Source organism: Vulpes vulpes, chromosome 11, assembly GCF_048418805.1.
Source record: "Vulpes vulpes isolate BD-2025 chromosome 11, VulVul3, whole genome shotgun sequence".
In the NCBI taxonomy this organism is placed as follows: domain Eukaryota; kingdom Metazoa; phylum Chordata; class Mammalia; order Carnivora; family Canidae; genus Vulpes; species Vulpes vulpes.
This window is the reverse complement of record NC_132790.1, coordinates 73275141-73302603: the sequence shown is the minus strand read 5'-3', so window position 1 is coordinate 73302603 and position 27463 is coordinate 73275141. Positions and strand designations below refer to the sequence as shown.

The window sequence follows — 27463 nt, the reverse complement described above, 5'->3', positions numbered from 1 at the left end:
TGCACTTCAGAAATGTTTTAGACTCAACCACTCAAGACCAGATCTAGTGCTAAACTTGGAGTTTTTCTTGGTGAGCTGGTCTTTGATGTGAGCCTTATAGCAGTGTGAAAGGTGCCATTTGGATACCAATTATGTTGTCATTGCTGTTATTACTTTAAAAGATGGAGTCAATTTGCTTTTTTGCTTGCCCTAAGAAGTGCCAGCCAGGTCAAGTGGGTCACCACTTTGTGTTATTTTGTTTGAAAAATGCACAATGAGAATGTTTGTGATGTAGAACAATGAACACCTCCAATTTCAGCATCTCATTGTCCTAAGGTGTCTGTGCCTGTGTAGGGTCATGTCATTTAGGCATTTAAGGCTGGCTTTCAGCTTTAGAAAGGGCTGGGCAACTTGCTTTATTTATATGAAGATACATTAAAAGCAAGGAGGATCAAGGGGACAACTATCCTTTGTTTGGGTTCTGGCAGAGCCTAGAGTCATCCATTTTGGAGTGAGTTAGGGAAAAGCCAACCCAGTTTTGTTGTTTTATGGGCAATCATTGGCAGCATGATGGTAAATGGATGGGAAAATGTAACTGCAAAATAAGAGTAAAAGTTGAATTTTAGGTTGTTGAATTATAGTTGTTTTAGGATGAATGCTGTAGCTAAAACATTTATTCTTGTTTGTATTACCATGTTCACCTAGGTCAAAGGCCCACTTTTTATTCTCAACATAACATTTTTAAGAGACTATATTTGGCAGATTTAGAGGAAGGTTATTTTAAGTTGAGATAACCTGCAATTTGGAGAATGCACTGGTAAAATAAGAAAAAAACCACACATACACAAAGGTCCTAAAGTCAAGTACAAACTCTTGATGCCTCAAATTCAGAATCTAGCATTGCATTTTATGTGCCATTTAGAGAGAACAGGTTCTTATATTTGAACCTTGACTCCACAAAGATGTACAAGGCATTATTCTTCTTTTTTCATCTTTTGTGTTTTCTTACCTTAAATGGGCTATCAGGCTCTGCATGGTTTGGACCCAAAACTCCACGCTGCTCAAAGTATACTGAGCATGGCTGGGTCACTTAGGATATAGCTTCGATGCCAGGAGTCCTGTTGCCTCTGCTGGATCATAAGAAGTCACCTTGGATTTGGGCTCTGGGTCTCTTGGAGAATGCTGTACTTCTTTTGCTACATGCAATTGAATCAGTGGAACTATCTTCACCAATGTTAGATATTATTATTTTTGATAGTGGTAATCCTTTAAGGCTTAAAATATTCTACTTTGGAAATATTTGGAAAATAATTGACTGGTTCACAAGAGAGTGTAAATTAAAAGGCTTCATTCTGCAGAAAAACTCAGTTCACCCAATAGTTCTTGAATTTTTGTTTTCTTTTTTCGATCAGAGTGACCATCCTGGCTAAGACATCTCTGGTTGCCTAAGACCTTGCTGGCTCTGACTTTGTTGTATCACGCCTAATGCAGAGCTTATGTTACATTGGACATTAAGGCTCATTCTTAAAGTCTATTTGTCCCTTTACTTTCATTGTTTCACTAATTCAAGCATTCTTCTGCTTACATATGCACTAATTCATCTAACAAGTATTCACTGAACCCCATTAATTGCCAACTTCTCTAAGAGACAGTGGGGATAGTCTCTCGGTATACTCCACTTTTCAAACAAAGCTACACACTCAACTCAGGGAGAGCCAGTGGCTAGAACATCAAGCATGAGAAAGATGGCAGATGATTCCAGAAAGAAAGGCACAGATATGACTAAGGGGATAGTGTAGGTTATGTTGGGAATTTTGGCTGTTTATCCTAAGGTGAACTGGAGATCATTGTGTCTTGGAAGGGGTCTTGGAAGGGTGAACAGTTGGTTTAATGTGGGAATAAGCAATCAAGAGGGTGTCTTGTTTAGATCTAAATTCCAAAGGATTATTGACTGTAGCATAGACTGGATGCACCAACAATGTGCATGCTAGAGCAGTAGTAGAGGATAATAACTTGGGTTAAAATAATCATGGATTAAATATGGTGAAGTGGGAAGAGACCAGAGTTAAGGTTGCCTGGTATAGCTTGTGTAACTGAGTGCCTGATAGTGCCATTAACAAGGAATTAGTGAAACAATGAAAGTAAAGGACCAAATAGACTTTAAGAATGAGCCTTAATGTCCAATATAACATAAGCTCTGCATTAGGTGTGATACAACAAAGTCAGAGCCAGCAAGGTCTTAGGCAACCAGAGATGTCTTAGCCAGGATGGTCACTCTGATCAAAAAAAGAAAACAAAAATTCAAGAACTATTGGGTGAACTGAGTTTTTCTGCAGAATGAAGCCTTTTAATTTAACACTGATCTTATCACCTTAGAAACAACTTCCTCTATGACTTCTTTGGAGGATTCATTGAAGAAATAATTGCCTGTTCTGAAATCTGGTATACAAAGATCTATTAATAGTTAATGGTTTCAAGATTAGGCTGCTACTGGCTACTGAGGGAAGGGGAGCAAGTTTCACCCCAAAATATATCTTTTTGGCATAAGGATGATTTTGAGCTAAAGCTAGTCAAAACCCAGTGGTTTTAGGAAAAGCTCTTGACTGGCCCCTCAACTGCCTAAATTTACATTGGAAAGGGCCTGTACCAGGAAAACAGTTGTTATCAGAAGACAGCTTTTTCCTAAGAAATGTAACTGTATAACAGGAGAACTGTTATGGAACCTATGTTTTCCAAATGTCTCCACTCTCACCTCTCTGTGAATGGTGTTCCTTCTCTTTGTATCCCTAGATTTCTACCCCTTTCCTTAGGTCAGCATGTTATATCAGCCTCAATTACCTGCTTACCTTTTGGGTCTCAGATTTTTATAGGGCTGCCATTTGTACAAAATTTGTTTTTTCCCGTTAATCTGCCTTGTGTTCATTTAACTACTAGACCAGCCAAAGAATCTAGAACGGAAGAAAGAAAAGTTTTTCTTTCTCTATAGTTGGTGACCAGGAAGGGACAAACTTCACTGTCTGGACACCTTGCTCCTGGGGCTGTTACAGCTCAGAAATCCTGAAACTTCAGATAAAAACCCAGCAGAAGGTAAGAATTCTTGTCACATCAGTCTCTGAATCTCTCTGCCTACAGAGAACAGTGGAAATGAGAGTGGTAAGAGTCCCTTTTTGTTTTCTTATCTATTTTTAAAAACTTTTTTAAATTTTAACTCAGTTTCATTAACATAGTGTATTATTTTCAGGGGTAGAATTTAGTGATTCATCAGTTGCATATAATGCCCAATGCTCATTACATCAGGTGCCCTCCTTAATGCCTATCACCCTATTACCCCATCCCCTCACCTACCTCCCCTCTAGCAACCCTCAGTTTATTTCCTATAGTTAAGAGTCTCTTATGGTTTGCCTTCCTCTCTGTTTTTATCTTATTTTTTCCCTCCCTTCCCCTATGTTTTATTTCTTAAATTCCACAAAGGAGTGAAATCATATGCTATTTGTCTTTTTCTGACTGACATATTTTGCTTAGCGTAATGCCTTCTAATGCCATCCATGTTGTTGCAAATGGCAAGATTTCATCCATTTTGATGGTGGAGTAATATTCCATTGTGTATATATACCACATATTTTCTTTGCTCAATTTAGGTTAGTAGGAGGAAATATTTGTGGAACTAGATCTTTGGGTATAGCAACTCCAGTAAAGATTTCTTATGATCACTCTTGGTTTTTATTTATCCTTTTCCTTCCAGGCGTGGTCAGTTTTGTCTCTGTTGTATCATTTGTCATAATAGAAAAACCATAGTGTGGAATGCAGGCATAGGTCCAGTGAACCTCCTGTTTGAGACTCATGAGTTTATGGTTCTTAGGAGACTGGTGGATGTCTAGACTAACTTTGCTGTGAGTTAATATGCATATGTGATAAAGACTATTGCTAAAGGATATCTTGGAAGCCCAAGTTGCAAAATTGGTGGGCATAGTGTGAGCATTAAAGACAGAGTGCTTACCATCCAACTCAAAGACAACTCCCATGTTAGAAATTGGTCATAGGTTAGATTGACACTAGGTCATTTTCCAACCTCAAGAAAACTGTGCAATAAGATATGCTATAAAATGCTATAAAACCACACAATCCCCAAGCCAGAAGCATATCCATCTTTGGTATTAGTTTGGTTCTGCAAGACCCAAGGCTTATCTAAAGCTATTCATGTGCATGTGAGAAAAATTAGGATGAGATTTTCTTTTATCTTCTGTCTTGAGAGCTTGGCTTTGTGACCCATGACCACATTCTCTCTGGTCTCCACCAGTAGGAAGGTATACTTACTGGTGTATATCTTGGTGACCACTCAAACAGACATAAAGTCACAAACAGAACTCTCATTATCTAAATGTGATAGCTGTCAAGGGGTTTGTCTTAAGGGGTCACAGCTAAGAAGTTTTTGTCATTTCAACTTTTGTTGTCTCATAAGTGCTGGAAAAGTCTCATTCCAGTAGTTCCTGCCTGGGGTCACAGGTTAGTGGGCTATGACTGGAGATGTCTTACATTCTGGTGATTAAACCATAGACTGTTTTCACTGCACCATTCTTACTGCCTACAATAACGAAGGAGTTTGCTTTTTTAGGCTAATTCTGGGAGTGAATTTTTAAAATCTTGTAAGGGTTACATCTTTTGTACTCTTTTGGGATGCCTCTTGCATCCGTGTTTAAGCCACAAAGAGGCTTATTGGTTTGAGTCACCACTGAGGTAAGTATATAGTCCTACTTTTCAGTGGCCAGATGATAGATCATTTGAGTTGGACAGACTTCTATATTTGAAAAAATTTTTAAAAGAATTCTCATCCTAAACAATTGTCTTATTGGTACCTATGGAAAGATAAAGTTGAAAAGATGACATGAAGTTAGTATAGCAGCTAGTCTTATGGGCTCCCTTAAAAAGATAAAATTACAAAGCTCTTTTGCCCTACTCTGAGAAGATTTTACCACATTTAGAGAAGAGTTAGAAAAATTAGTCTTTAGGGACGACTGGGTGGCTCATCAGCACCTAAGTGCAGCTGCCTTCGGCTCAGGGTGTGATCCTGGAATCCTGGGATCAAGTCCCACAAATGGCTCCCTGCATGGAGCTTGCTTCTCCCTCTGCCTATGTTTCTGCCTCTCTCTTTCTGTGTCTCTCACGAATAAAAAGAAAAGAAAAATTAGTCCTTCACACTCTCACTCACAGGGACCTTGATTGGCTACTAAGGAGAGTTCTTCCCACCCATAATTGCACTGTAACCATCAGATAAGCCAGACAATCCCCTGAAGAAAATGCCCCCTCAAAGAAGAAATGGCTAATAATAATTTTTCCAAGTCGTTCTACAAGTGATTAGCTGAAGGCCAATGTTCAGGGGTTGATATAAGCAACAGTAGAGTTTCTTCTCATTAAGGTGAATTGGTCGAAGGTTGAATTGTGCACTCAGAAGGCCTTTGTTGAATACTTTATACAGATTTTTTTTTTTTAAAAGGACATACAGCATTAAACCCCAAAGCTCTAGAAATCTTTTGATTCCCATCTTAGTTGGAAATTTCCCTGATAAAGAGAAGCAAGTTAGAAAGGTGAATCAGTCTCTTGATATTCAGGCTATAATCCAGTTCTTTGGGGGAGTTGGAAACAGCATCTTTGTCTTTTAAATCTCTACAAAACCATAAAGATAGCTCTAGAAGCAGCAACTTCAAATACCAACTATCTTTAACAATCTCTAAACCTCCCCTACTTATCTCAAAATGCTTGTAGACATTGTAAAAGATCAAAGCACTGGAAACAAAATTGTCTTGTACTTAAGGAAAGGAAAAATTTAAATAGTAATTTTTCTAGACCTCTGATAATAGACAAATATACCCCAAAACTCCTTGGAGGAAACTTGAATACTTTCTCTATGCCTTTGTGATGTATATTTTCTAATCCCATCTTCTCTAGGAACTAAGAGCCATTCTTTTGAAATACAAACTTTAGAGAGATATTTCTCCTAAGGTGGGGGAAAAAGGTATTTGGAAACTGGGCTAATGAAAAATCTTACTTGCCCACAAATACTAGTAGAAAAAGTTTTAACTATCAAAGCAGATATGCTTAATATAGTCCACCTTCCAGAAACACAATGTGGAATCAACTGCTCTTTTGTAAACTAGAATTTTGCATAATCATACTTGTCTCAGGGCTAAATTTTTAAGACGAAAGCTGTACCTGTGTCTGTATGTTTCTGTGTGTTCATATATGCATTTTCTAGATTTGTGATTTTTTTCCTACAGATGGTATTGCTAAAATTAACTTGTAAAGCACCCTTTTTAATTGGCTTAAAATTTTGCACTTATAAATGAAGTATTCCTGCAGTTCTCAGAAATATAACAGAAACTAACCCAAGTGAATTTCACTTTCACATGATCTGGAAAAATATTTGGTATTAAAGCTGCTCTAAGTTCATTGGTTTAATTTAAAAAGTCATCTTTTTAGAGTCACCGACGTTTAACGTGATGCAAACATACTTTTATTCTGCCTGGCTTACTAGTCAAATAAATTCATGTTAAATCTCTTAAAAAATTTCTCAGCAAGAAAAATAAATTGGAATGATGGCTGACACGAGTAATCTAAACATAATTGGTGGAAGCAAATGATTTCAGTAGATGTAAGTGGGATAAGAGTTTTTAAGTAAACTCTTTAGCAATAATTATATTTTACCATATATGTACTTAAAAATAGCTTCCAAGATCGTTTTGGTAACTTGAAACCTCAGAGTTTTGCTGAGTAATATGATGGAATTAACACAAGCATATTTGTGAAATGCTATATGGTGGGAGACTTGGTTACCATAGAAATGGCCTCTCTTTCGTTATATATAAAAGAAATTGTGCTTGTAGAATTTTCTCCTTTAGGAGAACGTTCTCCTTTTGGAACAATTAGATTTATGACAGCCTATTGTATTAAAAATTTGTTTTGGCTTGATAGGATTTATAGTGACTTTAACCTCTATTGCTATTTTAACTTCAAATAAGTAATAATAACAACTGTGTTTGTTTGCTAGCATTGCCATACAAAATACTGCAGACTGTGTAAATAACAGAAATTTATTTTCTTATAGTTCTGGTGGCTGGGAGTCCAAAATCAAGTTGCCAGTGGGGTTGGTTTCCTCACTGGCCTTTCTTCTTGACTTGTGGATAACCGCCCTCTTCCTGCCTATTCATAGAATGGTCTGTTCATGCACACCTCTGGTGCTTCTCCATGTCCTGATCACCTCCTCTTATAAATACCCCAGTCCAGATTGCATTAGGATCCACACTGATGGTCTCATTGTGACTTAATTGCCCCTGTAAAGGCTCTATCTCTTGGGACACCTGGGTGGCTCAGCAGTTGGGTGTCTGCCTTTGGCTCAGGGTGTGATCCCAGGTTGAGGAATCTAGTCCTACATCAGGCTCCCTGCAAGGAAGCTGCTTCTCTAGCTGCCTCTCTCTCTCATGAATAAATAAATAAATCCTTAAAAAAAAATACAGTCGCATTTTGAGGCAGAAGGGTTTAGGGCATCAATATATAAATTTTAGGGGTATACAACTCAGTCCGTAGCAGCAACCCTTTTTATTTTAACTGTTTATAAAGCATTTTAACATATCACTAGATTAAACATTCATAAATTTTCTGTAATCATGACAAGATGTAATTCTATTTTCCATGCATAGCCTGGGAAAAACAAATGAATCAATTTCATGGTTTAATAGAATGTGGGCTCAAAGCATGTGTCATGGAACTTATCTGTTAAGTTAGTGCATTCCTATGAATGGTTACTGCATTTCTATGAACCCCATGTGGTTGCCTATTATTCTGAACACAAGTTTTTCATGATGAAGGAAATCTAATATTTCGGTTTGTGTTGCTCTCTGAGAAAGATGGATCTGGGTAGTGACATATGAGCAACTATTGTAGATTCTAATAATAATAATAATAATAATAATGTCAGATTTTGAGCTGTTTAGGGTAATCTAGAAGCTAATTGTATGCCTGACTTTAAGGACAGATATCCCCTGCAATCTGAACTCTCTGAGTATTTAATATAGTAACTTACAAAAATTTTTTTACTGGGAATTTACTTACTGCACAAAATAATCTTTTGTAACAAATATAAATGAGTATACTACTAAAATAATTTAAGATACACATAAATTCCAGATGAGAGAATGTAGAGTGCATTGAAGTCTTAATTTGGCTGTTTTTTCAAAAGGATTTAATATCTTACTCTTATTGTTTAATGTACTACACATTATAACTATTATCCTCCAATATTCATGTGACTATATCTTCTGAGCAGCTAGAAATGCTTTTGAAGAACATAAGTGAGTCTAAAGACCTAGAATAGCCCACAGATTAAAAAGAAAGTTGAAAATAAGAGCTATTGGGAGAGGGGCACTTGGGTGGCTCAGTGGTTGAGCTTTTGCCTTCAACTCAGTTCATGATCCCAGGGTCCTGAGATCAAGTCCCACATTGGGCTCCTTGTGGGGAGCCTCCTTCTCCTTCTGCCTATGTATCTGCTTCTCTCTGTGTGTCTCTCAAGAATAAATAAATGAAATCTTAGGAAAAAAAGAGCTATTGGGAGAAGTTTGAACCTAAAAGTTATTGAACCCAAATAAAAAATTTTTGGTCTTGCTAAGGAGTCAGAATTTAGTGAATTGAACAGTGAAAATGCTGAAGAACTGTTAATATCATATAGTGAAGGAATTACTCCTTAGAAAATTCCATCAGTTTGATTAAGTTCATCATTGCTGTGAGGAAGATGAAGAGCAATCCTGATTTAACTATGAAGTCTCAAAATAAATTTTAGGAAGTTTATATAAAATAGTTATTGTTGAAAGTGAGTGTGATTGTGTCCTGATTAAAAACAACATATCCAAAAGTTGCAAATACTGTGTATTTTCAGTAACAAATGGAGCCCAAATAGTCTATTTTGAAGATTTTGTTGGTGTCTTTAGCCCATTGCTTTGTTAAGTGGCTTTAGTCAAAGATTCATGGCCATTCACTTCCAGAGTCCCAAGAACCAAGGGGGAGAAGATTGCCTCTTATTCCTTAGATTCAGAAAATTGGCAATTTACTGTTTTACAGTAAAGTCCTCTAGCAACTCACTTTTGCTCACTCATATCCCCACCAAACAGTATCATTACAGCTTCTAAGCCCTTCTTCTTGCCACCAAACTTTACTAGAGAACTCTTCCATTTATAGGTAACCATTTAAAAAGTGCTTTACTAAGAGTGATTTTCAACCATTAGTTACTTATAATCTCACCATTTTTATTATATTACATTTTCACTGAAGTAAAGGTAGAAAATATATTTATACCTGATATTGTGTGGTATCCAGTTGTCTTAGTGCTAAATAATTAGGAACTGGTATTTACTTCTGCATCCCCACTGTTTAAATATTGTAGGAGCTCATGTTTTGGATGGATGGATGGATGACTGATAAAAAAGAATAGCTGTCTCTGACATTGCCAATTTCTGGGCAAGCTGGGAACTTGATCATTGTGCAAAATTTTCTTTCTATGAAAAAATGTATTTGGAGTTACAAATAACTTTCACATAGAGTTTTGGAGCACAAAACTGGTATACTGTCCTAGTCTATATCACAATCTTCCTGGTAGAGTTTTCTAGGATTCCCGTATGGAAACCTAACTTGTATTTTCTCTTCCTATCTGATTTGTAATTACTCACTTTAGGATCTTACACTTCAGATGTAGCCTTACTTTTACTCTCCAGCTGAAACTACTCCTTCTGGGACTATGCCTAATGTGCTATCCTACATGCCGAAAGATCAAATAGGCATGGTCTAAGAGAAGAGTCATAGGCAATTGTGTGCTGCACAGATGGCTTTGAAAGATGACAGGAGAGGCTTTATTTCACTCCACAGACTTCACAACTTATGCTATGGTTCCAGCCCTATCACTCCTTTCTACAATGCAGACACAGTTCCCTCTCACTATAATGAGAAGAGCTTATAATGAGGCTTCTCCTTTGCCCCTGGTACCAGCATTATGGCGGGGTATCATTTCATTTCCATGTGCTCTGTCCTCTGGAGATTTTTTCTGGTGCAGCCTAACTAGGAGAGTGTCTTCTCATTAATGTCATTGCTATATCTGATAAATTCTTCCCTTCCTGTTAAGGTTGAAGGTAGAAATTGTCACTCAGATTTGCAGTACAGTGAAAAAACATTTTCAAAGCTTTCTTGGAAAGGCTGATAGACTGAATTTCTCAGGAAAGTATGCAGGAATGTTGACTTATTTCTACTCATCTATGTTTATTTGGTTTCCAAGAATGGGGATATCTATCAGATGAGTGTGTTTTACCAAGGCCACAACAAAATTAAGTACTTTAAGTATGTGCTACAGTTTTATTTTCTCATTTGCCTTTCTCTTTTCCTATCATGGCCTTGGAAATTATTTTTCATTTTAAATTATTCAAGTAAAATTGTGCATTTCTATCCATTTCATTTCTGTTGATCACTCCTACTGACCAAGAATCTTGAGAAATGGAAATGTATAGTTTTTATTTAATAGAAAAGGAAGTAAGGACAAATTGAACACAAATAGCTTCTTACAGCCTCACCATATACTTTGAAACTGTCCATCCAGAACAAACTTAAAAGTATCTATAGAAATTATGAACTGGGCAATGATTACCAACAGTTGCTTACATCACAAAAAGAAAAGCAGACAGACATTATATGCCTCTAGGTAGAAGAACACAATACTACCTAAAATATTTTTTTTTCCAAAAAAATCAGATCTGATTTTAATTAAACCTACATTTAACTCACATTCTCCAGGAAATGCAGGGACAAAGGGACATGCTAACACTACAGGAATGCAATCAGCAAAATACAGAACTTGTTTATTCAACAAATAAATTTCAAGGAAGAACAAAAATGTTGGAGGGAAACCTACAGATTTAAAGGGACTTAAGAAACTTATCATTAATCCACCATCGACTAGATCCTGAGAGAGAAAAATTTGGAATTGTTGCCCAAATTCATTATTCAACTAAGGAAGGAATTCAGTCTTAGAAAGGCTAACTAACTTGGCCAAGGTCATATATCTACAAGAAACCTAATTGTCAAAGCTCTTGTTTTCTGATGCCATAGGTCTTAGTAGCAGCATGGAGTATCTTAAAATATACATGTAGGCCATGATATCAGACTTAACTAAAGCGCAATAGAAAGTAAGGAATAGGGGATCCCTGGGTGGCTCAGTGGTTTGGCGCCTGCCTTTGGCCCAGGGTGTGATCCTGGAGTCCCGGGATCCAGTCCCACATCGGGCTCCCTGCATGGAGCCTGCTTCTCCCTCTGCCTGTGTCTCTGCCTCTCTCTCTCTGTGTGTGTGTGTGTCTCATGAATAAGTAAATAAGACTTTTTTTTTTTTTTTAAAGGAAGGGATAAAATTTGACTTGGTCACATAAATAGGTAGTAGTATTTATTTGTCTTAATTGGAATTTTATCATTGGCTATATGTAACAATTGTTATATTCTATCATATTCCACATTTGAAAAAAGAAACTCAAGTACACTGGAAACAAAAACTTCTCAGAATTCTTTCCCTCAAAGATTAAATTTACTCTTTCCAGGTATATGACATTAACTAGAGAGGAGACACATGCAATCTGAATTTGCCTTTGAAACAAATATATAGTAAATCATAACCAAAACCAAAATAACTTCATTTGATTAGCATTCTAATTCATGAGCTAGAATTAATATAGACCAGAACATTCCTAATCCTCCTTTTGCATATACATATTTGAAAGTAGATGTCATAGTTTATTGTATGTATAAGGAGACAAGTTTTCTCTATACTTAACTGAATTAGGATTGAAATCTCTTATGCAAGAGCTCATTCCTTATACCTTGCATGAGAGTGAGCAACACAAGAAAGTCAATCATGGCTAAGAAAACATACTCAGGGCAAGATATTGTGTGGGAATCTTTTTTTTTTCTTCTTCAAATATATCTCTGCATTTACACTTATCCCACATATGTAAACCATGGAAAGATTCAAGATATGAGAAGATTCAAACTATGAATGGAGGAAAGATTTTGAATGCTTTATCATATAGACAGAAAAGAATATATATTTCACAAATATGTGAAAGTTATTAAAGGGGCGCCTGTCTGACTCAGTCAGAAGAGCAGGTGACTCTTGATCTTGGGTCTGTAAATTCAAGCCCCATACTGGCTGTAGAGATTACTAAGAAAATAAACTTTAAAAAATAATAAAAGTTCGAACACATTGTTTTCTACCACTTCTCTCCCATTAGTGAAAGTCTTCCCTTAACTTTTAAATTTGATGAAATATCCATGACTGTATTCTAGTCATATATTGAAAATAGAATGATGATGCCTGTGGAATAGTTCAAACCTAAGTCATATTTGTTCATCAGCTGTGTTTTAAAAGAAGCACACAGCCTCTGGCATATAAAGATACAATTTATTTGTTGAATAATTTCAATGGTTTATCTTAATTTATTATTATTATTGGTATTGCAATCAGGAAATCTATATTAAGTTGCTAAACAGAAAATCTGGAGTGATTTTGAAGTAAGCAAATAAATTTTGATTGAGCATTTAATGTGTATAAGACACAAGGCTGTATATTCTCTTTTGGGATAGAGCAAAATGAGTAAGTCAACCATTCTAATAAACATATCTTTAAACCATTTATAAAGAGTTAACTGGAGTATAAGAAAATGTATTCTCTCAATTTTTCTTTGAATGCTGATCATTTTACCTGAAACAGAATGTTGTGGAATTAGGAGTCATAGGACTTCATGTATTCTCATTCTACATTAGATATGTGGCCATTATATTTTTAGATTCATAATAAAGCACATCTGATAATAAAATATAATATTTGAAATCAAGACTTACAGAATTCATTTCTTTGGGGAAAAAAAACAACCGTAGTTTAATTCAGGACATTTGTTTATCATAAATTTTCTACCTTTGTCACTTTGGGGCAGTTTAGACAAAGAAGGCATGCCAAGGATGAGTCAGGGAGATTGAGATCTGAAGAGCTCAATATTGTGTAGAGGAACTAAGCAGGAGGATTATCTGATTAGATACCATATCTGTACAAAGTCAATTAAAGTGCATATCTTATTCTTCCAGAAAGTGATGATCAAAATTTTCATTGGACCAAAGTGAACATTTCTATTGGATTTGCATCACAGTTGGATGGGAGTCCAAGTCTTCTCTTTTTCATTATATAGCCAGGTTCTCAGCTAGCCTGCCATGTTACTTAGATTATACAGTATAGCCCATTTCATAGCTAAGTCATCCATGGTGAATACTTTTGTTCCAGCTTGCCTTTTGTGCTGACATCTGGCCTCTGTTTATACCTCAGGTCTCATCTCAGCAAAGTGACCTGAATTATGAATCTCTGATTTTGTAGGTCAAATCTTAAGGTAACTACAGTTTCTCCGAAACATTCAAGCCCAAATATGGCATACAGAGTGGGAGACAAAGGTCAAAATAAAAAAAAATTAAAAAGAAAATGAAGTATTCAGTTACAATAGAAGAATGCTCCAAAATGCCACTGGATTCACTCTCTTTGTTACAAAGGTCATTATAACTCCGATGGCATTTTCACTAACTGAGGGTTTTCAAGCATCTCGTACCCTACAATAGAAAGCTTGTGCAATGGGAAATACTGGGTATATTGTACCGTAATCACATTGTTAGAGATGATTGAGGGGGTGCAAATTGTTCCTAATTCCAAGCAAGGGAAGTAAACATAAATGTTTGCATAAATTTGAAAACCGTGTGACACAGAGGGTGTATAAGAACAGATAGAATGTAGTGAATAAGTGTAAAACTCTTTAATGAATCCCAACATCCTCTCAGTGTAGCACATCTTAAGCCCCTGTTCTGTGCTTTGTTATGCATTTATTGGGATGAGAAAGCCAGAGTCCTATGCCAGGAAAATCACAGAAACAGATCATGAAAAATGAACTATAATAACTTATTCATTCTGGGATGGGAGTGTGCCTATGGTACATTGAAATATAGATGTATTATATTGAAATATATATTATTATGTATATATATATTCTTTGGAGGAGGGATGAAATCAGAGAAAGTGACATTTGAATTAGATAAGTAAGACACATAAACAGTGGGAATGTTAGCATAAAATTGTGTGCCTATTTAAAAACTGATGTGAACATGTCACAGAGAGTCTTACATTTATTTCTTATATTAACATTGGGTCCATACAGCACATTCACCTTTCAAGGCTTTTGAAAAAAGCCTTTCAAATGGACCACCTCATTTGTTTCTGTGTATAGCTCTGGGCAGGTGGCCATGTGGTATTTTATCATCACTGATATCATCAATATTTTATAGATGAAACACCCAAGGTGCAGGGAGGGTTTGTGATTTCCCACAAGGCTTTAGTAAATAAGCAAGGGAATTGGGCCTAGAAACAGTGCTTTTTTGCCATCTTGAAATTGGGTACTTTATTCCATACTTCAACCACAGTATTCAGTTTGTTCCCTTCACCACTCCACCCAAGAACTGTGAGATACAGTTAATGACAATTGCTGCTGATCCCATTCACATGCTACGGAATGAAGCAGAAAAGCAGCAAGTAGTCCTGAAGTCTAGTAGAAGTATATTTTGTTCCTATTGAGAGCATTGAAGGGAACATTGTTTGGTGGCCATGAACATAAAACAGTTGATTCTAGACATAATACTAGAGAACAGTTAGTTTTGCTGTGTTTTTTGTCTTTATTGAATTAAAACATATGTAGGGAAACACAGATATGATTCAGTTATATGAATTTTCACTGAGTGCTGTGATAAGCAGTGCGATCAAGAAGCAGAACATGACTGACAATCTCAGAAGTGCCCCCTTCTACTCACCAAGTCATGATCATTTTTCTGACTTCTCCTATTTTACCTGTTTTTGAACTTTATGTAAATGGGATCATTCACTATGCCTTCTTGTATCTGGTTTCTTTTGCTTAACATGGTGTGTAAGATGAATTCACACTGTTGCATGTAACTGTACTTCATGCATTCTCATTGCTGCTTAATATACCAGTATATGAATATATCACAAGTTATTTCTCTTTCAGCTGTGAAAGGCATTTGTGTTGGACTATGAATAATGACTTTAAGAACTCTGTAGTAGCTTTTGTTTTACCTAATTTTAAAATTTTATAGGAAGAGCTTTATGAGGTAAGTTAAACAAATTGTAAGTGAATTTTGTTACTTTTTTATAAGTAGTTCAGAAGTAGAAATAGAAAGGTGATGAAGTAAAATGAGAGAAAGGAGAAAAAATGGGGGTACCGTTGATGATGTTTCTCCCTGATTTACAATTATAGTGGTAATTGTGCTAATGGTAATTATGGTCATGACAGTTCTAACTATTAAGCATTTGGAGGGTACCAAGCAATCTACTAAATGTTTCATGTCTGTGATCTCATTTAGTCCTCAGATCAGTTCTGTGAGAATTTCACAATAATCATATTTTATGGAGCAAACTGAGGCTTATATACATCAGCTACTTGTTGAAGTCACACATAAGAAAGATACGGAATCAGAATTTGAGTTCTACAATCTATCTCTAAATTCAGTGAGCTTAACCACTGTCTTTTCCATTACTTCTAAAAATGTAGGAAACTTTATTCCTATTTCACAGTTGAAGAAACTAGATCAGAAAGGTAACTGACTCAAGGTCACAGAGATAGGAAGCTGGGATACACAAAAAGATTGACCTAGAAGTCCAGACTTTAAAAAATACTGAACCAGAAGAAGGGACAAGAGGAAAAGAGCTAGAATAAGGATCAAAATCACTAAGCATACTTATCACTTAGTGTTCAGCCTTGAAAAAAGACATCACTCTAAGTATTTAAAAATGCCAGAATTTAATACAAGGAATAAGTTATGCAGGTGATGGTAGAGCCAAGCCAAGAAGTGAATATAGAACCCTAACTCCAAGATTAGCATTAGCAGGAAAACAACACCCTTTGCAGACTATAAGGACAAGAGGAGTAAGTGATATTGTACCTCAAAGGTTTCTATTACCGGTAATAGCTGGAATCACAGGCATGTGTTTGGTGTACCAGGATAGAAATGATCAGACATAAAACTGGACATCCTGGATGGAAGAGACCCAAGAATTATCCGAGATGCTTCCAAGGCTAGGGGAAGAATCTGAGTTTATAGGAGTCTCTGCTGTAAGAAGAATATTTAAATAATTTACCCTGGTAAAAGAGAGAACAGTAGGAAGAAATGGTGAATGCCAGCCCAGAATCCTGGGGTCCACCCCAGAAATTCTAATTCACAAAGTCTTGGATGGGACCACAGATTCTGCATTTTTAATCAACTCCAGGTGTTGCTGATAATAGCTGGCCCAAAGAAGGTGCTGGAGTAGTACTGCTATAACATTTAAATGCAGACATTTACTTATACAGTGAGTTATTCAACTGTTCCATCAGAAGATCTTCTGATCATGATAATATGGTAAATATATCCAATATATGTAATATCACCCACCCTCACTGTAGCAGCATCCACCCCCAACACACACACATAAGTGTTGGCATATGGTAGAAGCTTATGTATTTATTCAGTTACAGATAAATATCTGTCAGCCAAAATCTCATTTCAGTAACATTTTTCATTTAAAAATGGAAATAAATCAGACATTATTTCAGTCTTTTCATGAGCATCTTTAGTAGTTAGAAACAGCATCTTTATTCTTTAGATTATCATATTGTGGACACTGTGACATGACTATTTTTACACTGACCTAAATTCTTAATTTAGAATTTGGCACATGGATAGGCAAGTGTTAATTTTCAGTGAAAGTGTAATGCTTCCCTGAAATATACCAATAGTAAATTCGCCAATCTTTAGTAGTAAAAATCCATATGGTTATTTTATTTTATTTTTTTTTATTTTTATTTTTTCCATACGGTTATTTTAAATGCTACAGTTGTTACATTATTCCCTCTCCTATACACAATCAAGACTTCACCCATAGGAATAAACACATGTTGCCTAATTCCAGTAAATCTTTATATACATATACAACTTCTCCTCTTCTCTTAGTTTTCATTTTTTTGGTTTCTCTTATAGCGAAGGACTCTAATTTCCTATTCCTTCTGGAATCACTTGGTATTTTTAGCTTTGATTGAACTTCTGTTGTCATTTGGTCAAAAACCTTTATTTTTAAAAATATTTATTTATTCATGAGAGACACAGAGAGAGGCAGAGACATAAGCAGAGGGAGATGCAGGCTCTATGCAGGGAGTCGGATGCCGGATTCAATCCCAGAACCCTGGGATCACGCCCTGAGCTGAGGGCAGACACTCAACCGCATCCCAGGTCAAAAACCTTTAAAAGATAGGAATTTACTTTGCATCTGGAACTCAAGATGCAATTTCCTTTACAAATTAGGATGTTATTTCAGCTCTTTAATCATGTGTTCCTTTGCTAGGACTAACATCCATTTGTTTCCTGTTCTGTTTTCTCTGAGCCAAATTTCTAGTTTATTTTATGATTGTGCTTGAGAGCACAGGCATTGAAATATTTTTGCAACACATGTGTCATGCTGGAAATATTATGGCTTAATGTGGAATTATTTATTTTCAAGTTTAAGTTATTATGGATGATGAACATTTTAAAAAATAGTATATCCCCAAATACAACCATTCTTTACTGCAATGTTAAATGCCAGTTCTTTCTTTTGAGCCATGAAAAGTTCAGAAAAGTAAAAGCAGAGACTATGGCAAAATTTAGTTATCTCTTTCAAAAGTAATGGGCAAAATACATGATTCAGCAGAACTCTAGGACATAAGACACTCATGTAGAATTATTTTGATCTCTTCCAGGTCCCTAAGAGTTACAAAGAGATATAAATCCCATGCAGAGCCATAGTTGAATTCCAGGGAGAACAGATCTCTCAGGAATGACTCCTCCTGTCTTTTGGCAAGAAATTACCTAGGCCAATTTGCAGACTAAATTAAAATTATTTGGAAGAAAAGACGCTACAGCCTTCTTTGCAACCCTTAGTCCAATATATAGGACCTCCCACTGTTTTCTCTTTTCCATTGCACCTGCATGAATTTTCTATGCATATATGCAAGGCTTGTGCTGTCCATGCCTTATGTGCTTTGTGTGGTTGATGCTGAGAATGACGTTGCTTCTTTCCTCCTATAACATGGCCAAATTTTTAAGGAAAAAAATACCAATAATGGGATTTCAACACTATATGTGGGATAGATAAATGGAGAAGTTACATGCAATAACCAGAGTATACAATTTTAAAGTAGGTATCTTTGAAGGCCAGATCCCTTCCTTCAAGGAACCAGAGACAATGACCAAGATACTTAGTGTGAATATTTGCTGCTGTGTTTCGGGATTTTTCAACTGGGCTAAGAGATTTAATTGTTTCTTAGAAGAATCTGTTATATAATAGTATATCTTTAGGGTCAGGAAATCAATAAAGGTAATATAAATGTGGCAGCTCTGTCTCATATGCAGTCTGCATGCCAGACACCTCAAAATTAGTCCTCACTGTTGGCTAGAGGAAGCAGTGGACATAGTCCTCCAGAGTTGAAAACCATTTGAAAACAAGTTGAGAAGTTTGAGAAGAACACATGGGATAAACTTGAAACCCTGGCTCAGCTGCTGAAGTCTTGCTGTGAATTATATTGCTTTTTTTCCTTTTATTCTTTTTCCCCTACTCTGGCATAGAACTGACTGACTTTAGAGTTGGATTGTAAATTCCATAAATGCAGGAACCATATCTGGTTCTACACTTCTGTATGCCCATCATATAAGATACCATCTGGCATAAATTAGAAATGTGTCTAAGAACTCAATTAAGCAAAAGATAGAATTCAGGAACTGAATAGACAGAAAAAGAAGTTTCCTTGACTTTTTGTATCAACTTCTCTTACATAGTAGAATTTTCGTTTTTAGAACAATGATCACCTCCTTTTAAAAAATGAGATATTTATGTAACATAAAAGTCACTTTAAAAAGTATAATTTGGTAGGTTTTAATTCATTCATGAGTTCATACAAACATCCCCATTACCTAGTTCCAAAACATCTTCATCACCCCAGAAAGAAACGCTGTATATATTAGTAGTCACTCCTTATTTTCCTCTCCTCCCTTGCCCTCAGGCAATTATTAATCTTCTACTTATATGAATTTGGATTTTATATTAATGGAATAATATGATATCTGGCCTTTTAGGTATGGTTTATTTCACTTAATTTCTAAGGCTTATCAATGTTGTAGCATGTACCACTTATTGAAAAGACTATCCTTTCCTCATTGAATTCTCTTGGCACCCTTGTTGAAAATTTGTTTACACTTATTCCATTAACACAGTCTTTATTTCCATAACTTATAGTTTTGAAATCAGGAAAAGCTTCAACTTCTTTCTTTCCTTTTCAAGATTATTTTGTCTATTATAGGACTCAATGTTTCCATATAAATCTTGGGATCAGCTGGTCAATTTCTGTAAAGAAGCAAATTATGATTTTGAAGGAGAATATGATAAGGTTGTTTATCAATTTAAAAAAAATATTTTATTCATGAGAGACCCACAGATAGAGTCAGAGAGACATAGGTAGAGGGAGAAGCAGCCTCCCCGTAGGGAGCCTGATGGGGGACTTGATCCTGGACCCTGGGATCACACCGTGTGCCAAATGCAGATGCTGAGCCACCCAGGTGTCCCAGTTTGTATATCAATTTATAGAATATTCCCATTTTAACAATAGTCTTCCAACCCATGAACATGGGATATCTTTACCTTTACCTAAGTTATTTTCAATTTTTTTTCAATGATAGTTTTTAGCCTTTAATGTACTAGTTTTGTACTAACTTTTGTTAAATTTATTCCTAAATATTTTTGATGTTATTATAAATGAAATCATTTTCATAATGTCATTTTCAGATTATTTATTGCTAATGTGTTGATATGCAATTGATTTTTATATATTGATCTTGCATCCTGCAACTTTGCTGAATTCATTCATTAGCTCTAATTGTATATAGAGTGCATGTGTATTCTTTTTCTTGCCTAATTACCCTGGCTAGAACCATCAGTACAATGTTTAATAGCTGTGGCAAGAGCATACATCATCGTCTTGTTTCTCTTTGAGCATTACTTCTTAGAAATCAACACTATATACATTTACGCCAAACTTTTTTTAGTTCATCATTAAGTGTTCTTCTCAAGCAAACTTTTAATAAAACTTCTGAACATAGCAGCATTCAGTTAATAGCATTGTCAGGGAACATATGATAAAATGTAAAATACAACTTGTCTTTAAAACTCCTCTCTTGGGGATGCCTGGGTGGCTTAGCAGTTGAGTGTCTTCCTTAGGCTCAGGGCATGATCCCGGAGTCCTGGGATCGAGTCCCACATCGGGCTCCCTGAATGGAGCCTGTTTCTCCCTCTGCCTGGGTCTCTGCCATTCTCTCTCTCTCTCTCTCTCTCTGTATCTCTCATGAATAAATAAAGTCTTAAAAAAATAAAATAAAACTCCTCTCTTGGGGCATGTAGGTGGCTCAGTTCATTAGGCATCTGCCTTCAGTTCAGGTGATGATCCCAGGGTCCTGAGATTGAGCCTCTATCAGACCCCCTGTTCAGTGGGGAGCCTCTTCTCCCTCTCCCTCTCTTGTGCTCTCTCTCTTGCTATTTCTCTCTCAAACTCATCTCTTACTAGGGAAAGAAAATGCCTTCTCACAGAGGGCAAAAATGCTAAGTGTTATAAGAGAATTGCAGGTAAAATACTATGGGCTTTCACAGGACAGAGAGAAGATATTCCATGAAAAATCTTAGAAGGTGCTAAAAGGGAGGAAATGTTTGATTTGGGTGTAGTAGGACAGGCAATACTAGGAAATACAGTGACAGAGAACTTAGGTTTTTAAGTGAGGCAAAAAATGTAAACAAAACATAGTAATGGGAAACCTTGAAGCATCTTTGGGGACCCATGAGAAATTCAGCTTAAGACACTTAAATTGCCCCTGGGAGGTAGTTAGAAATAAGGGTTGAGTTTCTGAGACCATGAAGGGAGCCAATGCCAAGGACGATAATTTTTAAATAGTGGGATTTATATAAATTTTTGAACTGGAGTGATAATCTAGATTTTAATAGATATGTACAAGGCATTATTGCATATTGATAGGTATAGAGGAGACTCTTAGTAAGCATTCACCCATTTCCACCAGAGGCTGCTTTCTGAAAATACTTCTGGCCATCTGTACTTGAACTACTTCCTTCTGGGTGTACAGGAACCCACAAATCACACCTATAGGACAAGACAAATTCTGGGTAGTTAATGACCCTGGAAGCAGACCTTAACCAATGGCAGATTAAACAAACAAACAAACAAAATACACAGATAAATACTTCATCATCCTTGACCTTGGTCAGAGTAACTCTCAGCTGTGTTCTATACTGTCTCCCAGTGGAATGAAGTCCTAGATGATCACATCAGTAGCTTTCTTGATATCACACCCTTAATTTGTGTCCTTCTCTTCTCTGGTTTACTTCCCACTCTCATGATAGGTTTCCTGAAATCACTTCCCAGATAAACTATTTGTACTAGCATATTTTTCTCAGGGTCAATTTACGGTGGAACACATCCTAGAAAACATGTATCATCTCCTTTATTACTTATAATAACCCTCAAAGTGTCCTCATTTTACAGATGAGGACACCAAGGTATAGAGATGTTTGGTCATTTATTCAGGGCACAAAATTAGAAAATGACACAGACAAAATTCAAACCCAGGTGGTCAGTCTCTTAACTTCTATTAAAGACTAGGGCTTCTTCCCCTATAGTGATAAATCAATTCATCAGCCACATCTTTAATACTTTGTGTTGGCTCCCATGTCAACAGACTGAGGAAGAATAGCCAGGTTGCACTTGGTTGTACAGTGTAATAAATAGAACCAACCATAGAAGCTCACAGAGAATCCATGTTTTAGTAGCCCCTCTCAGACTTTCCTGTTACTCAGGGGTGGTGGTGGGGGCAGTTGGTGGGGCAGAGTGTATCATAAATCCTTTTTTCCATGAAAACACTAGTAGTGAACCCAAAGATATTTCTATTTTTCTGGAAGCTAACAGGGTTGTACTGATAGGATCATTCCAACCAGCCCACTTGACCTTGTCAATTTTAAATTTTGCACCCACTGCTAATGAGTCTTTGCTATAGTTCTGCCTTTTGACTTGAGAAAATTGCAGGTGCTTGGGGGGCTGCAGGTGTGAAAATAAAAAGGGTGATAGTAGCCATAAACTCCAGAAAGAACCATGTTTTGTGAGCAAAGTCTCCTGAATGTGTCTAGAATCAGTATGCTCAGTTATACTTGGGTCTTGCTATAGGCTTGTTTATTGAGGAAGAACCCAGAGAATCCAAACCTCACAAACAGTCTTGGAAACTTACTGTTCCTTATAAGCCAAAGAATACTCTCACTAACCTGGTCAAGCTACTTGATATATCTATGTTACAGATTCCTCATAAGTAAAATGGAAGTGTTAGCTGTTGTTGAAAGATGTAAGCATTTGATGCATTTTTGTTCAAGCATTTTAAGATATGGAAAGTAGCATATCTTTTTTTCTTTTAGTGCTGTTTCTCAGAAAGAGTTACTCTCAATATTGTGGGACCCAGGAAATTTAACAAAAATCCCCTACCCCTGGACAAGCAGAGCAGGACTAACTCCATTTTGTGCTGCACCCGCCACCTCCTGTATGACCCCCACATGACCTGCTTATTGCTTAAGGCGCTGCCCCACCCTAGTCAAGCCGCTGAGCACACCTTTACCGGGAAATCTGCTCATAAAAATGTAACCCCGCCTTGTGCCCGCCAAAATGCGCGCCAATTCTGACCAGAGTGATAGGCCAGTTCAATTGGTCACTATAGGGTGAATCGTGATTCAATTGGCCACCTGCGTGTGGACTGACATGACTGTGCAACTTTCTATGTGTGTTACAATCCCATTGGCCACTGGCCCCTATAAAGCTGCTACGGCCTCTTAGCCTCGGGGTTCAAGTCCCTGCTCCACTGTGTCAGGTACACTTGGACCCAAGTTCGAGCTTGTAAATAAACCCTCCTGTGTTTGCATTGGTGTCAGCTCCTTGGTGGTTTCTCGGATTCGCAATCTTGGGCACAACAAATATCAATTCCAAGAGATTATAAGAGAGAAAAAGATTCTGGGGTCAAATAAATTAGGAAAGTGCTGCATACACTATAACTTCGCCTGGGATATTCACAATACACATGAACACAGAGAGGTTCTAGAAAGTCCTGCAGTGGAGAAACCTCTTAAACTAGTACTTCCTACGTTTATTTGACTACAGAATATTTTATTCAGCTAAAAACTATTCACATGCCACAGGACTCATTTTCTGTGAATGTATTTTAGGAAACCATATTCCAGAGCAAAGAATGGATTGAGAGTTTTCTTTAGAAACAAAAAAACACAGTGTGTTTAAAGTTTGAGCTACGAAGCATTTAAACACAATTTGGTGGCTGCAAATGATTAGGAAAATGGTTTAATGAAAAACAGCAGAAGAAGTGAGAAACAAGAACTGAAGAATTTTCTTGCAGGGGCATCTTGCTTTCCTCAGCGCCATGTTGGTTCTGCTTATTTGACTGGATGTCACTCCTCCCCTAATTGGTGTCCTTTTTGTGCAGGTCCTCTTCTTGCTCCCTAACGTCCCTATCTGCATAGCAGAATACCGTTAGAAAGGAATGTACTAAAAAAAAAAAAAAAGGAATGTACTCTTTACTAAAGAATTTGTAGGATAGATAGAGGGGTAGGGTTTTATCATTCACTTCAGGAAACATTGTTATTATTCCAGAGCTTTTAGTTTGTGTCCTCAAAGGGGGATTCTTTACCCTTCTCATGTAGTCTTCCATTTCTTCCTCTCTCAGAACCTCCTAGAAAGCTCTGGGTGAATTCCCTATACCATGTTGCAAATTCTGCTCTCTCCTGCTACTACTCCAGATATGTATCCTGCAGTCTACCTATGTACATAGACAAATACAGAAGCACTTCTAGTTACTATGATGCTCCATGATTCAGGTAGCAATTTAATGGTTTTCTTTGTTTATTTGAGCAAGATCTTTAGGGTCTCACCCCCAGTCAGCTTGTTCAGGTATTCCCCCACCCCCAAACACACATAGTAGTATTCCCATTTAACATTCTAGAGAATGCTTATCAGTTTCTAAATCCTTATCAGTTTCATCTTAAAAATTAAGAACTAACCATGTTCCACAAGTTTTCTACTATTGCCTTCTTTAATTCCTTGACAAACTAGGATTTTACATTACTTTTTAGTAAAATAAAATTAAAAGTGTTCTTCAACTAAAACTTTGGTGTCTTTAAGATATTCTCTCATTAGAATTTGACAAATAAAAGTATCCCTAATGTATAAAGGAATCTCTTTGGGATTTTACTGATATAGGGCTCCTAGTGGAGTATCTTAAAAGTATTTCTGGACCAGGTCTCTATAACAAACATTTGTATTTTGACAACTTTATTTTTGTCTTTCTTGGTAGAGAGTGGTCATTGGGCATCTCAGAATGCAAAGACCAAGGGAGCTCAAACAGAATCCATTTAAATATCAGGAGCTTCATCAAAATGCTCATTAGCATAAAGGCTAATTGCTAATGCCTAATTCCTTCTACCATTAACATTGGTATTGTTAAAACCACAATAAGGCAGTTAAGCGAAGCAGAAATAATATCACATACTCTTAGATACATGGCCTCAGTGAATGAGATTTTCTACAGTTCTATACTTTTCTCTATAGCACCTATTCATCTAGTCTAACATCTAGTCTATTGGTATTTTCTTACTAAATGATTTTTCCCCAGCCACACCCAACCAACATTTCTGGCATGAAAATGGGGCCACATGTAGACTTACATATTTACAAGAAGTTACATTGGAGTTTCTCTAATTGATATTAGAATAGTAACATCAAATATTTTATGTTTTGGTTCTCATGAGTAAATCTAATTTATTATCTTAAATAATGGAGTCTGCTGCACCATAAGCCAGTTGGATAAACACCATTTGTGAACCCATGGGAACCATACTGCAGTGTTAGTCGATTAGTAAGGTTGCTTTTAAAAATGGAAAATGACTTTAACAATAGCATAAAGAAGGTATGACACAATGCAGATTGCTAGAGTCTTGTATAAGTATTTAGACTTCTGATTTCCAGATGTCAAACTGGTAATATATTCTCTTCAAAATTGTATTATAATTACCAAATGTGTTAGTCACTTTTTGCAGCTGATATGTAGGTACATTGCATTTGGATCTAACTTCTGATAAATATATGGTATGAATAATTATTCATTATGTAGGGACTGAGTTTTTCTAAAACTTGGCCAATTTTCTTTTCCAGAAAATTATCAGGGGTAGATTAAAGAATGGGTATTCTGTTAGAGCATATTGATAACTGGATAATGTTTTAACTGTGCAGTTCTATATAGAGGTCATCTGTAATAGTTTGTTTTACACAGTACATCAGGGCTATATATCCTAATGCAAGATGAACGTTAGATATACTCTCTGTTTAAAAAAAATAAAAATCTCTTTTGAAATTCTCAGTCACTTTTATGAGAATGTTAATCCCATGATTTTTCATCCTGAGATTCATTACATATCCATTCATACTTTCCTTTGTCCAAAAAAGGAAATTTATCTTAGAAGATCTGGGGGAAATATTATGATGTACTTCTCAATGTGAAAATGGAAAAATGGGTATGCTTTTTCACTGCCAGTCCTATCTTTTTGAGAATGTGAAGTCCTAGGTACCTGTCTTTGTGTTAGGACTAGAAAAGTTTCTTCATGGAGTTTTCAAAGTCTTTTGTCACTGCTGCAGACCAGGCAGTTATGGGGTTGAATAGCATCAAGTAAATGGTTTTTTTCTGTATCACCACTTCCCAACTTATGAGATAGTTAATTAGGTTTTTCTTCCACAAAAATAATCTCTAATATTTATTTCCTCAATCATACTCAATTTTTTGCTCCTCTTTATGTCCTTAAACAGGGCAGCCCGACAGCCATTGTGGTTATTTAAACCATAGGAATTCTTTCCTGGCCTCAAACATGATCTGTCTCTTGAATGTTATTCCACTGTGCATTTTATTTCCTGATTTGTTTCTAGATTCCTTTGGTCCCGATCCCTGGGATTATCTTCTGACCACAGTTTTCCACTTGCCTTCTTAAAGCTGATAACATGTTACTGTATTAGACCTCATCATCTCTATTCAGTTCTATGTAAAGGCTGATTCCCCATGCTGGGGTCATTTCCTGGAAAGAGCAGCCAACAGAAAAATGCAAATATATTTCCTTACGATGCTCATCAGAAAGTCTGAGCCAGAGTGGGTTGTATTGAATCATGGGTCAAGTGTGTGGGGCAATGTTGTAATCAAAGTTCCTGATTCTTTTGAGTTTTTACTTCCAAGTACCAGACCTTACACTGCCTGTTTTCTGCTCTGCTTTATTCAAAACTAGATTTTTAATGGTCCTACTTGGTATATAAATAGAGTATCTCAGCAATGATTAGTTAAGTATAAATTGTATAATATTGTGGAAGGAGATCAGATTTGAGGTTAGAAGTTATGAAACTTGGGTCTGGATTATTGCTTGTGGTCTCTGTCTTATCTTGGATGAGACATTTGAGCTCTCTCAGTCTCATTTATAAAAATGTTACCAACAATGACAAAATACCTAACTACCTAACTTGCAGGATAGTTGTGAGGAATCACAGATAATTGATTTTATTTTTTTAAGAAAAAAGCTTTTTAATCATGAAAAAATTATTGACAATTCTAAAGTGACAGGTTTTATTTTCTATTTAATACTTCACCTTCTAATTGGCAACAAGGAACCATCCTGTAGTTCCTGTGAGCTACACCCTTTAAGCACCTGCTAATTCCTCATCAGACCAGAAAGACCTGAGAATGATAAACCCTTTCTGTTCTCAGTTGGGTGCGTTCTGTAACTCCCAGTCTGAGTAGGTGAGAGATTTTATATCCTGGATAGGTAATGACATAGTCAATAAGAATTCACATGAAGATACAGGGAGATGCAAGTATGGGAGATCACCTCTTATTACGGAAAGACCATATGCCTTAGAACCAGGCAGACCTGGATTTAAAGACAGTCTCTACTAGGTACCAGCTTACTGTGTAATCTTAAGACTTGCTACTTAATCATCTTCAGCCTCCGTTTCTTCACTGATCAAATTGAGGAATAAAATCCATTTGTAAAATAGCATATTCAACAATTAGCCTATGGTAGTTACTATTATTCCTATTCATGGAATGTTTCTATTGAAGTTTGTGAAAAGTTTTCTAGCTTAGCTTCATGAGGGGTATTTCACCTTGAGGTATGATAAATGCAACAGGCAGCCCTCAGGGCTCTCATACTTACTTAATATGT

General features: G+C 36.4%; 1 long non-coding RNA gene across 2 annotated transcripts in view; it reads left to right on the top strand.

Moving 5' to 3' along the window:
• Positions 1 to 27463, top strand: part of LOC140594453 (uncharacterized) — a 640333-nt gene that overhangs the window by 449524 nt on the left and 163346 nt on the right. For both annotated transcript variants that reach the window (XR_011995251.1, XR_011995252.1), the window contains exon 3: positions 2966 to 3066. This is a non-coding gene — a long non-coding RNA (uncharacterized lncRNA). The remainder of the gene's footprint in view (positions 1 to 2965; positions 3067 to 27463) is intronic.